General features: G+C 43.4%; 1 non-coding gene across 1 annotated transcript; it reads right to left on the bottom strand.

Moving 5' to 3' along the window:
• Nucleotides 1–245: 245 nt before the first annotated feature.
• On the bottom strand, nt 246–352 carry LOC140516488 (U6 spliceosomal RNA). Its single transcript, XR_011971377.1, has one exon. It is a non-coding gene; the product is annotated as a U6 spliceosomal RNA (small nuclear RNA).
• Between the last annotated feature and the right edge of the window lie 13,947 nt (nt 353–14,299).

Here is a 14,299-nt window from a genome sequence, read left to right as displayed (position 1 = left end):
TTCAAACATAGATAGAGTTAATTACTCTGTGCAAGAGGAGCCTGATAGTCAAGAAGGCACTTAGAGTCTTTGAGCTGTCCCGGACTCAGTACCAGAAGTGATCAGGTTTGAAGGAGCCCTCTGTGGGGACACCTAGGTACTAGGACTGGTTTTCCATCAGCTTCACATCCAGTCTGGTAAGGCAGGCCTCAGCCACAGCTTCATCCAGCTTTTGAGAAGAAAGTATACTCCCACAGGGTACTTATAAAAATATGGAACGCTTCACAAATTCGCCTGTCATCCCTCGGCAGGGGCCATGTTAATCTTCTCGGTATCGTTCCAATTTTAGTATATGCGCTGCCGAAGCAAGCACTTTTAATTGCATTTGAAATTAATTAATTTAATTAATTAAACAATTCATTTGAAATTAAGAAGGAAATCCAGGAATCAAGAGGGAGAATGCTTGGATGAAGGTCAATGGAGACAAAAGCAGTAACAATTTTGTCATTGGAGTTAGCACAATCAGCACAGAAGGAGGAAATAATTGCAGTCAGAGAACAGATCATAAGCTTGACACAGAGTCGGGATATAGTAGTGGACCTGGGACTTAGGGTACCTGGATGTTGGCTGGAGTTGTTTTTGAGCCTCTGTCTCTCTCTAGGAAATTCTATCCTAGGTCTGATTTTTAAAATAAAAATTGGTTGCTGGAATGGGAATGATTAGAACCTTGAGGGGGCAATGACTATTCCATCTTAGAATTGGGGATAAAGGAAAAACAAAATGATCTTATCCTAGACCTTAAGAGATCAGATATCAGTCTTCAGTTGAAGGAAAGGTATGATCCTATAAAATCAAATTCTACAGGTAAAAGGAGCCCAGAAAGAATGAGAAGCTAAAAAATAAAATATCAAAGGCTTAAAGAGAAACCAGTTTTGATAAGCAAGAAGTGGGGGGATATCTAAAGTAGGGGTGCTTAACCTTTTTATGTCATGGATTCCTTTGGCATCTTGTGAAGCCTATAGACTCCTTCCCATAATAGTGGTTTTAAAAAATTGGAGGAAATGCTAAATTTTGGTGGAATTTTGGTGAAATTTAGTGAAAATAAAGTTATCATTTTTTGCCCCTCCAAGTTCAGATTCACTCAAATCTTTCCACAGATCTCTAGTCTAAAGAAACTTTCTTCATCTCTAGTCCTTGACAATTCTGGTTGGTCATTGCATTGATCAGAGTTCTTGAGTTGTTTGAAGGTGTTTCTTTACAATGTTGTTAATGTCAACATTTTTCTCCTGGTTCTACTCACTTCATTCTGCATCAGGTCATCTAAGTCTTCCAAGGTTTGTCTGAAACTATCCCTTTGGTCATTTCTTATGGCACAATACTATTCCATTGCATTCATATACCATAATTTGCTCAGTCATTCACTAACTGTTAAGCACCCCTTTAGTTTCCAGTTCCAGGTAAGTGACTCAGTAGAAAATGTGCCTGCTTTTGACTCAGAAAGTCCTGAGTCCACATCTAGCCTCAGATACTTACTGGCTGTGTGACCCTGGGCAAGTCTCTTCACCCTGTTGGCCTCAGTTTCCTTATCTGTAAAATGAGCTGGAGAAAGAAATGGCAAACCAGTATCTCTGCCAAGAAAACTTCAAACGGGATCATAGAGAGTTGGACACAACTGAAACAATTCAGCAACTACTTTAATTTTTCCCCACACAGGTCTCTTCCTTCTTTGATCTCTTGGAGATAGAGTCCTAGTAGTGGTATTTCTGGTTCGAAGGATACATACAGTTTAGTAACTTTTGGGGTGTAGTTCCAAATTGCTTTCTAGCAATTGACTGGACCAATTTAGTTTCACCAATAATATATTAGTATGTGTGTTTTCTCAAAGCCCCTCCAATATTTGTCAATTCCCCCAATTTTGGTCAATTTTACCAATCTGATGGGTATGAGGTGGAATCTCAGAGTTACTTTAATTTGCATTTCTTTATTAGCAATCTGGAGTATTTTTTCATATGGCTATTAATAACTTCAATTTATTCCTTAGAAAACTGCCTGTTCATATCCCTTCACCAGCTATCAATTGGGGAATGGTTCTTAACCTTATAAATCTGAATCATCTCTTTACATATCTTGGAAATGAAACTTTTGTCAGAGAAACTTGTAGCAAAGATATTTTTCCCAGTTAATTGTTTTCCCTTCTGAGTTTAACTGCTTTTTATTTGCACAAAAACATTTTAGGTGATCAAAACTGGTTATTTTATCTTCTGTGATCTTCTCTATCTTGTGTTTGGTCCTGAACTGAAAGGTAATTTCTTCCTCGCTCTTCTAATTTGTGTAAGATATACTGACATAGTTTATATATACATGTATGGAAGCAGGGCCAAATAATGGAGGATAAATAGAAAGGCAGGATAGTCTTGAAAGGATCCTGTTAGGAGCTCAAAAACAAGTGAAATGAGGTAAACTGAGAACAACGGAAAGTGATTTTTAAAACAATAGTAAGCAAAAGAGGAAGGGAGGTAAGAAGTACCTACTATGTGCTGTGCTCTGTGCTCAGGGCGTTGCAAATGTTATTTCCTTTCATTGAGATAGGTATTTTTATTACCTCTATTTTACAGAAGGAGAAACAGACACAGAGGTTAGGTACCTTATCCAGGGTCACACAACTGGTGAGTCTTTTGAGGCTGGACTTGAACTCAGATCTGTCCTGACTTCAGGCCCAGTTCTCTATCCACCATACCACCTAGATGTCTCTAGAGGAGAGTCAAACAAGTGCAAAGTCTTTCATTCAGGATGAATGAAACAATGATAAATGATGACAGAGGAAGCATGGAGCTGTTCATTGCTGTTTCCTTTGCCAAGGAGAATAACCTCTGGACTGGTCATAACAGAATAAAAATTATTCTTATTGAGTTGATAGCAAAGATAAATAAGGAGAAAGTAAGAGAGCTTCTAACTGCTTTCTGAAGCTCCAGGACCATGAACCAGATGGAGTGCATCCTGGGTACTGAAGGAATGGATCCAGAAGTGGGGAGCTACCTCTGGAGACAGCAGATCTGCCTTCATTGGAAGAAAGCCTTCGAGTCAAGGTTGGAGGACGACTGTTCAGCCATACTGCTGAGGCACTCTTGTTTAACCACAGGTTGGCCTCCAAAGCCCCTACCAACTCTAAGATTCTGGAGTCCTTTGGAGCAGGGGTGGGGAACCTGTGGCCTCAAGACCACATGTGGCCCTCTAGGTCCACCCTTGAGGGGGACATTTGTTCTGTCAAATTTGGATTCAGTCAAAGGGCCACACCTGAGGACCTAGAGGACTACTTTTGTTCTGTAAGGTTTGGGTTCAGTCAAAGGGCCACCCTTGAGGACACAGAGGGCCACATTTGTTCTTTAAAGTTTGGATTCAGTCAAAGGGCCAGACTTGAGGACTTACAGGGCCACATATGGCCTCAAAGCTGAAGGTTCCCAATCCTTGTTCTAGACTCTTATGTTCTGACATTCTAATGTTCTGCATTTTAAGAGCTCTTTCAGTTCTGACATTCCATCTTCTAGGGAAGGAAAAAAAAGGAAGGAAGGAGACCATGGCTGCCACACAGCAGCCTAAAAGCCCTCAAGGTCTTAATTGGACATGGGCATGGAAAGACCAATGAAGATTTAGTGCACCTTCTAATTTTCCCATAAGCCATCTCTGAGTCTGTGAAAGGTTAGTATTTACAAGCTCCCAAGCATTATTTCCTTGGTTGAGCTGAAGATACTGAGGACATGGGTGCACAAGCCCAAAGGGAGACTGTTCCTTCTAGTGCCATTTTCAAAAGGGCAGAACACACACATTCATGCATGCACAGTATTTTCCAAATGGAATTAAGGGGGAAGAGTCTGTAGGGAAAAGGGCTCAATTTTCCATGACAAAGAGTTATTAATAAAAAGGGAGAGTAACATTTCCATTATTTAGAAGTCTGACAGACCCTGCAGGTGATACTTTGCTTTCCTGAAGTCCAGAGCTTAATTCAAAGCCTTCAGTTCTGCTTTGCAGATATCAGCAATACCAGGTAGGAGTTGAATGCTTGGGCATTTCTTTCTTGCCTTATTAAGCTGGAACAAGGGCCTTGAGCAGTCTTCGTCCAGTACCTGAAAACATTTCTGTAAAAAATACATCAGCTGTTAATTAATTCCAGCGACAGATTTAGCTTTCTCTATTCAGATGCCATGCCTGGTGCCATGTGATAGAGGGGAGTATTATGGTGGATTTACTCTGCTGTGCTGTGAGGCAGGATGGGCTTGGCTAGATCATCTGTAGCCAGAGTCAGGACTACTGAGAGAGGAAGAGGTAAGGTAGAACAGAGCTAGAACAGAGACCAGGTTATAACAGAACAGGGGACTATATCAACAGAGAGGAACATATTTTAACATGATTTGATAGCAACATTATTGTCTATATCTGAAAGTCCTTGCTCACTTCTTCTGTCCCCATCAGCTAGCAGGAAATTTCTTTTGTACTAAGTCCTGTGTGAGTTCTGGTGAAGTCCTCAGGGTGAGTCACATAGGACCATGGTAACTGCTATTCCTCTTGATAGCCCTAGGGAGGTGCTGTTCTCAATCTTCATCCAAGAGCATCAACATCCAGCCTGGACTCTACTCATGTCAAGTCTAACTCTTGTCTCCCTCCTGACACGAAGGGCCCAGGGACTTCTCCACTTCTCCACCTCATTGTATCCATCCAAGGTAAGCTGGAAACTGTAGTATCTGATAGTCTCCACATCCATGGGTGCTCTGAGGCTGTGACCCTTCCCAGGGTAATACGACATAAGCAGCTAAGACTATAAAGGACTCTAGGGGGAGGGAGGGTTACTTACTTAGCAAAGTAGTATTTTTATAGACTCTGATATGAGCTCTGTTTCCCTTAACCTGTGCAAGTACATTGGCTCACAAGGATCAAAGTATGAAAAGGTTTATTTATAGGTTCAGGAAAACAACTAGGATTCATGTTAAGGTCTGTAAAAATACCAGTAGCCATGTATAAGAAACCCTACCATGGAGTCCTGTACAGATGCAGCCACTTAGAGTACAACCTGGGGGGGGGGGGGGGAATACCATGGAGACACATAGTGTTATTTATCCAAATTCAATCAATCAAAAACTTTTATTGAGCACCTTCTATGTGCCAGGCACCATGCTAAACACTGCACATATGAAGAGAGGCAATTGCCAGAGAAGCAATGAGTGAGACCCCAATTTGCTCAGCATCTCTCTTCCTGCAGCTCACACCTTCAATGACTCTCAAGGAGGTTGCCACTTGTGGCTTCTCTTTGCAGGCCCTTTCACCATTGAGTTTGGCTTTGGCTCAGGCCATCTTTCCCATGGTGCTCCCCAGCTGCCAGCAGATACTGTGGACTTTCCTATTCCAGTACTTCACAATAGCCTGCACATTGGCAATTGTTCCCTTCCCTGGCCATGCCTCCTCATTATGTGATGTGTTTCCCCTGTTAAGGAATAAACACTTAATAAATACTTTTGCATTCATCCATTCCATGATCTACACAGTCCACACTCACCTCTCCTTTCTTGACTGCCTATAAACACTTGGTGTCTAGTCTACCCATTTCCATATTTCCTTACACATATATAGGGGGAAATATGATATAACGGAAGCAGCGCTGGACTGATATGCAGGTGAAACAGGGCAAGTCACTTCTCTAATCTGCAACATCGTTTTCTGGTCTTTAAAATAGGGATACCACTTGTACTGGCTGGCTCAGCAGATGAGCATGAGAAAAGCTTTAGAAATAGTTGTTATTAAATGTCATTGGTCTCCAGTTCTTACTTAGCTTCTAAGGCTGGAATAGCTTGGAGTGTTGGCAGTTTATGTCATAGATGGAGACTGTCAATTCAAATTCAGTAAGATTGGCACACTTTGCCTTGTGCCAGTCTCCAGAGAGAACCTCTGACCTTGATTGATGAATCTGATTACTTCAGCTAAATGTTTGGTAGTTTTGTTGCATTTTATTTGCAGATCACAAAACACACCTAGAGGTGATCAAAATGGAAAAGGTGGGGAAGAGAAAGGGCTTTTTTATAACATTCTCTTTGAGTGGATGGGCCAAAGGAACCTCCAGCACCAAATAAATAGCCCTGTCTCTGCAGGCTTCTATCCAAATTATCACAGCGTCATGAAATCATAGGATGCAAAGCTTGGAAGTACACTCGAGATCATTTAGGTCATTTTTATTGTCCAGATGAAGAAACTGAGTCCCAGAGAAATAAAGTGACATTTCTAAGGTTATTCATAGAGTCACAGACCTAGTGCACTGCAAGGAACATTGGAGGCCAACTAGTCCCACTCCCATATTTTACAGAGGAGGAAACTGAGACCCAGAGAGGAGAAGGGACTTGTCCAAAGTCCTACAGGTAGTTAAGAGGCGGGGCATAGAGGTCAGGAACCAAGGCAAGGTCCTATGACCCCAAATCTAGCCCTCCTCCATAATCCCATGTTGGGAAAGTTGGAAAGAAACAATCTATCTAAAACAACCTAAGACAAACCTTGTTCATGCCTTCGTTACCGGTGTCAATGTAGGGACGCAGTGTCTTAACCCTACTTCCTATAGCATGTTGAGAGCAGTTCCCACAGCAGTGGCCAGTTCACGTGGGCAAATTGAAACGTTTCCCAGAAGGTAGATCATCTCCCTTAAAACAAATGAGTTGTCATGACAATATCAGAATCCTGAAGCTGATAGTGACTTCAACGTCCATCTTGGCCAAACTCTAACTCAGAAATTCTTAACCTGGCGTCCACAGGGAACCTCTCCCTGCTCCCTTCCTCCCTTCCCTCTACAAGCCCCCAAGGTCTTCATGGAGAGATTTCAGGGGATCTGTGAACCTGAATGGGGAAAAAATGAAATGTATATTCCTTCCCTTCCTCCCTCCCCTAACTTCAATTGCACATTTCTTTCTGGTCTCTATAAAGCTCGCTGTGAGAAGGGGTCCTCGGGCTGCCTCAGACTCTGCCACACGCCTCCAGCACACAAAGGGTTAAGCATCCCTGGGCTAGATGAAGCTTGATGTCATCCTGAGGAGATCACTGCCCCCCCTCCGCATCATCAGCAGCCTCAGCATAAAAGGTACTTGCAGTGCTTGTGTTATCGGGAGGCGGCATGGTTGAGTGGTAAGAGAGCTGGCTTCCGAGCCAGAGAACCTAGGGTTCTAGCCCCGGTTCCTCCGCTCTGCCACTCCCCTGCCATGGGGCCTTGAGCAAGCTCCTTGACCTCTCGGGTGCTCCATTGTTTTGCTTTTTTTTCCTCCTCTGTAAAACTACCCCCAGACCCCCGAACCTCCCAGCCCCACAGTCCCCACTGCTCTATTGTCAAGAAATGAATTGTCGATTTCCTGATGGACTCGCAAGTTAATGCTGACTCTTTCTTCGGTCCTGGACAGCTCAATTAATTTTCGGGGCCTCAGCCTTCTCATTTCCAAAATGAGAGGTTGGACTGACTGGTCTCTGAGGTCCATTTCCAGCCCTAGGTCTAAGAACCTTCAGCAAATCAGCCTCCCTACTTAGGGCTCAGTTTCCTTCTCTGTAAAATGAGGGGCTAATGTATGTCAGCTCTAGACTTAATTGTCTATGTATGACCTTGAATAAGTCATTTCCTCTCCTTAGGGCTCAGTTTGTTCCTCTGTAAAATGAGAGGCTTAGACAAGATATTCAATCTTTTTCAGTTGGTTCAGTGTTCAATAAGGTCCCAGCTGTAAACTTAGGTGTGTGTCTGTGTGTCTATGTGTGACCATGAGTAAATTATTTCTGTCACTTGGGGCTCAGTTTCCTCCTTTGTAAAATTACAGAATTGAACTTGATGTCCTTTGAAAGCCCAGCTCTAAACTTAGGATCTATGTGACCTTGAATAACTCATTTCCCCTCCTTGGGGATCAGCTTCCCACTCAGTAAAATGAGGGGATTGGACATGATATCTGCTGGTAGTTCAGTTTCCTACTCTGTAAAATGAGAGGCCTGGACTAAATGCTCTCTAAGATCTCAGCTTTAGACTTAGCGTGTATGTGCAACTTTGTGTCAGTCATTTCCCTTCCATGGGGTTCAGTTTCCCCCACTGTAAAATTAAGAGATTGGACTTTATATCCTCCAAGGTCCCAACTCTAAACCTAGGTGTCTACGTGTGACCTTGAGTAGGTCATTTTCTTTCCTTAGGGCTCAGTTTTCTTCTCTGTAAAATAAGGGAGCTGGACTGAATGCCCGCTGGGGGCCCTTCCACTTCAGTACCTAGGTTTCTCTGTGGGGTGTGAAATGAGCCATTTCCCCTCCTAGGGCTGTTTCCTATTCTGTAAAGCAAGGGGCTGGGGTTTTGAACCACAGAGCTTCTAAGTTCCCTTCCAGCACTAGACCTAGGAACCTATATATGACATTAGACAAGTCACTGAATATCTCTGGGTCTCAGTTTCCTCTTCTGTAAAATGAAGGGATTGGACTTGATGTCCATTGAGGTCCCAGATCTACATTTGGGAGTCTATGTGTGACCTTGAGTAAGTAATTTCCCTTCCTTGAGGCTCAATTTTCTTCTCTTATAAAATGAGTAACTTGGATTGAATGCCCTCTGGATCTAGTTTCTATGTGCGACCTGGAATAAGTCATTTCCCCTTCTCAGGACTCAGTTTCCTACTCTGTAAAATGAGGTTGAACTAGATCAAAGTTCTTAACCTGAAATCCACAGACCACTCCCTACCTAATTGCTCACAAATAAATTTCAAGGGGACTTTGATCCCGAATGGCAAAAATTCTCTATCTTCACTTTTCCAAGTCCCTAACTTCAATTGCACATTTCTTTCTGGTCTCTATAAAGCTCGCTGTGAGAAGCGGTCCTCGGGCTGCCTCAGACTCTGCCACACGCCTCCAGCACACAAAGGGTTAAGCATCCCTGGGCTAGATGAAGCTTGATGTCATCCTGAGGAGATCACTGCCCCCCCTCCGCATCATCAGCAGCCTCAGCATAAAAGGTACTTGCAGTGCTTGTGTTATCGGGAGGCGGCATGGTTGAGTGGTAAGAGAGCTGGCTTCCGAGCCAGAGAACCTAGGGTTCTAGCCCCGGTTCCTCCGCTCTGCCACTCCCCTGCCATGGGGCCTTGAGCAAGCTCCTTGACCTCTCGGGTGCTCCATTGTTTTGCTTTTTTTTCCTCCTCTGTAAAACTACCCCCAGACCCCCAAACCTCCCAGCCCCACAGTCCCCACTGCTCTATTGTCAAGAAATGAATTGTCGATTTCCTGATGGACTCGCAAGCTAATGCTGACTCTTTCTTCGATCCTGGACAGCTCAATTAATTTTCGGGGCCTCAGCCTTCTCATTTCCAAAATGAGAGGTTGGACTGACTGGTCTCTGAGGTCCATTTCCAGCCCTAGGTCTAAGAACCTTCAGCAAATCAGCCTCCCTACTTAGGGCTCAGTTTCCTTCTCTGTAAAATGAGGGGCTAATGTATGTCAGCTCTAGACTTAATTGTCTATGTATGACCTTGAATAAGGCATTTCCTCTCCTTGGGGCTCAGTTTCCTCCCTTGTAAAAGGAGGGTGTTGGAGTAGATTGAGAAGCCCATGGCTGCATGATTTCAAGGAAAAAAGTTAAATGCTTATTTTCATTAATCTCCAACTGAAATTTAACATTTCCTTCCATTATTTAATAATAGTTAATAATAGCGTTTATATAGTGCTTCACAGTTTGCAAAGCACATTGTGTATAGTAACTTATTTGATCCTCACAAGAGTCCATATGGGTGGACATTTTACAGATGGGGAAACTAAGGCACAGAGAAGTTAAGGGACTCAGGGACATCCAACTAGTAAGCATCTGAGGCAGCATTAGAACTCAGATCTTCTGGCTTCCCAGTCCCCTGCTCTATCTCCTAGGGCCTCTTGCTGCTTTAGGCATTTTCCTGAGAAGGGGGTCCACATTTTCCACTGCCAAAGAGGTCCAGAACACAAACACATGTTAAGGCCCCATACTCCAGTTAAACACAATTTGCTCTAAAGCCTCTCCTATGGTTTGTCCTCAAGCCCCTTCTTGAGAACTGCAATCCCTCTAAACCCTCTAGGGATGCCACCACCTCTCAAGGGAGACCGACTCCATTTAAGGATAGCTTTGATAGTTTGGAAGTTCTTCCTTCCATTGAGTCAAAATCTGCTTCTCTTTTTCCTCTCCAACCCTTGCCTCCCCACCTAGTTCAGCTCCCTGAGCAACTTCCTCTTGTTATGACAGTAGCCCCTTGAGTGATGGTGCCCTAGTCTCCCTTCATCTCTTCTTCTGATTTTGTACCCAGTCTTCCCAAGGCCTGGTCTTCTCGTCTTCTCACTTGCCCTCCTTTGGATACTCTCGGCTTGGGGATAGCACCTTCTAAAATATAATGCCCAGAACTGAAAGGTGCTCTAGATGTGGTCTGACCAGGGCAGAAGGAAGACAGCAGTGCTACCTGTACTGCTCAGACTCACTTTGAATTCAGTCTCCAATCACCTTTGCTCTCTTGGCTACCCAGAGGATTCAGAATGAGCTTGCTGTCCAATCTTCTGTTATATGAACCACGGTCCTTCAATCAATACATCGAGCACCAATTTTAAAAAATATTTAAGTATGACTATGCCTTCTACTTTCCCCGTTGTGATTTCTATATATCAAGGGCCAGCGTAAGAAACTCACTGGGAATTTTGGGAGAGTTTTGCAGAAGCCACAGATGACACAGGGCCTATGACCAAATACTTAACCCAAATTTTACACTAAGATATTCTAAACACCCCATAAAAGCAAAAGAAAAAATTCAAACTTCTCTTGTATGAAGAGAGGAACGAAAAAGTTTTACACAGATGTTCCAGATTGTGGGGGCACCATGCCTCTTCCCCCCCCCCACCATGTGGAAGGGATAACTCTATAAGATTTTATATTTACTTAACATTATGCAAAGCATTGGGGACATAAACTCAGAAACCCTGAAGGTCCCTGCCTCTAGGGACACTGTGCACACTGGCATAGATAAATAAAAACGAGGTAATTTGAGAGAAACAAAACATGAACAATTCAGGTTATCACCAAATATTCAACAGGGGAGAGGTCATCTGCTAAACAGAGCTGTGAAGAGAAAGGAAGGGGCTGGATTCTAGAAATGAGCAACAGCTTCTACAAAGGCTCAAAGACAAAATAAGGAATCTCAAGTTCATGGTTAGTTTAGAGGCAAGAATGATGTGAAATAAGGCAAGAGATGTAGACTGAAGGAAAGCTATGAATTAACACAAATGCTAGACTAAGGAGTTTGTATTTTATCCTATGAACCATATGGAGATGACTGGACAACCTCCCTGCCTCAGGTCTCCCCACATCAGTACATCGTCTGCTCTGCTGTCAAAGTGATCTTCCTAAAGCTCAGGTCTGATCATATTACCCTCCACCTACTCAATAAACTCCAGTGACTCCCTATCACCTCCTGGATCAAATATAAAATCCCTTAGTGTTCCAAACCTTTCATGTCCTGTTCCTTCCTACCTTTCCAGTCTTCTTCCTCCTCACACAGACACTTTGAGCCAATGATACCAGACTCCCTGCTATTCCTCAAACAAGACACTCCATCTCTCAACTTGGAGCATTTCCTCTGGTTTTCCCCTGTATCTGGGACTTAGTCACTCCTCTTTACTGCCTTGCCTCAAGTCCCAGCTCAAATACTTGCTTCTTCCAGAAGCCTCTCTTGTTCCCTCTTAATTCTAGTGCTTGCCCTAGAATTCAAATATTCAAATATTTGAATATTTCCAATTTATACTGTATATACCTTGTTTGTACATAATTATTTGCATGAGGCTGTGAACTCCTGGAAAGCAGGAACTGTCTTTTACCTTTCTTTGTAACCCCCAGCACTTAACATAGTGCCAGGCACAGGGAAAGTGCTTGATGACTTTATGGACTGGCTGGCTGGACTACTAAAGGCTTTTGAGTGATCAGATCCCTGCCTTAGGAAGATTATTTTGATAATTGTGTGGAGAGGGAATCAAAGAGGCAGGGGAGCCCATTAGGAGGATGCTGCTGTAGTTCCGGTAGGTAGGGTAGGTACAGAAGACATGGTCGATGTGTCATTAACAAGACTTGAAAAGAGATTGAATATGGCAGTCTAACAGTGATCACTCTGCCCTTCACTGCCTGAAAGTCAGCTAGATTACATTTCACCCCTCCTCCTCTCAGAGTTCTTCTTTACTTTTAGGAGGAATTATGGGTATCTGGTCTCTAGCTCCCACAGATAGTATTGCCTCTATTCAGGGGTCCCGTGAACCCCAGTTCCACCTAAATGTCACATTACTTTTACAAAGGAATATGTACTTCAGAGATAAAGCATGAATGAACACACAAACATTCCCCAACACATGGGAACATAATTCCCCCACCACCACCTTAGGTTCACAGCTTAGCTCAGATCCTATGTAGCACAGTCCTACCTCCATCCGAGTCCTAACTACACCACACACACACACACACATCTTGGATTTGAGACCTGGGCATCCTGGTTTATCTGGGCTTCTTGGCTGAGATGGCTGGCTGATATATAGTATCGGACCTGGAATCCTGTCTCCAAGCTTACAATGGCTCCAGCTCACTGGTCCAGTGAGGATTCCATCATCTTGCTGTAGGACTGAAGAGGACAAATGAAAGCAACCAAAACAAAACCCCAAACCCAAGCCCATTTCTCAGGGCCACAGTGTAAAATTGGGAAGGTAGCCTCCCACCACACCCTCCCCCAGTCAGTTTCTCAGGTGAACAAGACCTTAATTTCAGCTGGCAGTTTTGAATCACAAAGTCCATTCCCATTATGCAGCCAATACTGCCACCCACATGGTAGGGAAACAGGATGTCTTCTCCCAGAAGTTGGTGCCTCCATGTTAGGTGATCTAGGAATGCTCAAAAAAGCCTCTTACAGGAGATAAGGGAAAGAAAAGAGTCAAAGATGCCTCTGAGTTGGAGTCTGAGTGATGGCTTCATCTTTTTAGGCTCAACCAAGTCTTTGACCCAATGGAGTTTTCTTTGGCTTCTGGCAGCAAACTATCTCAATAATTCGTTCTAACTTAAGTCAGCTGCAGATACAGCCCACATGCCATCTCTGCCTTTAACCCAGTCCCTGAAAAAAAAGCCTTTCAGCAATACAGGGCCAAGGTTAGACCCTAGGGCATGGGACAGCCGGATTGGTTATTTGTTCCTTCCCTATTTCTGACATTAGCTGAAGCTCAGTCTGTAGCCATGGTCCAGAAACGATTTGAGTTCGCAAGACAATTGCCATGGCTAGCCCCAGCTCCCCCAGCGAGGTTCTGCCTAATTCTGCCCACCAATTAAAAGAATATTTACTTACCTCTTCCTATAGAGTGCTATGGGAATTAATGAATGTCTGTTAAGTGCTTTAAAAATGAAAAGCACCATCTAAGTGTTAACTACTATTATATACTTCTTCAGCCAGGATCACTATATTAATTATACATTGTTCTCAATGCATAATTAGGCAAAGTGCAACAAATTTCATCTGATTTAGCTATTTCCCCTGGTGTAGCATTAGTGCATTTATGTTTAATAAGGCCACAGGAACAAAAGTGGAAATCTCAACATCCATTCCCTCCCCTCCTTTCCAGAGTAATAAATTAAAGACTTGGCTCAGGCTGCTCCAAGGAGCTGACAGCAATTAGCAAAAGAAACACCCAATGCCCTATGGTCCCAGGAAAGACAAGGGTAAATTTCGCCAATGTTACTAAATGGATGGATTCCACCTGGGATTTCCCAGATGAACCAGGTAGGAGACAAACTCCTCAAGCTACCCCATTCCACTCACACAATCTGCACATACAAAAAGATGCTTCAGGGGCTTGACCTAATTGAATTACAATAAGAATCCCCATGGTGTCACCCAGAAATGCAGAGCAGCCTGCAAGTGACTTGCCTGCCATGTCTCATTAAGAAACAGACCTTCCTTCCTTACCTTCCCCAATACCCTGGAAAACCTAACTTCTCGCACAGGCTGACACTGCCCTCCTCCAAAGTTCTTCAGTGTTTAAAAACTCAGACACGATTGCAAAGAAGGCAGAAAGCAAGTATTTATTGGTGCCTACTCTGTGCTAGACACTGCACTAAGTGCTTTATGTATATTCATCATAATAATAGCTAGCATTTATAGTACCTACTATGTGCCAGTCACTGTGTGAAGCACTTTACATGCATTCATAATGCTAACTAGCATTTACATACTGCCTACTCTGTGCCAGGGCACAGCGCTAAGTGCTTTACAAATATTATCTCATTTAATCCTCACAATAATCCTAGGAGGCA

The sequence above is a fragment of the Notamacropus eugenii genome, chromosome X, assembly GCF_028372415.1.
Source record: "Notamacropus eugenii isolate mMacEug1 chromosome X, mMacEug1.pri_v2, whole genome shotgun sequence".
Lineage (NCBI taxonomy): Eukaryota > Metazoa > Chordata > Mammalia > Diprotodontia > Macropodidae > Notamacropus > Notamacropus eugenii.
The sequence above is the reverse complement of the archived record's forward strand: the minus strand, read 5'-3'. Positions and strand labels throughout refer to the sequence as shown.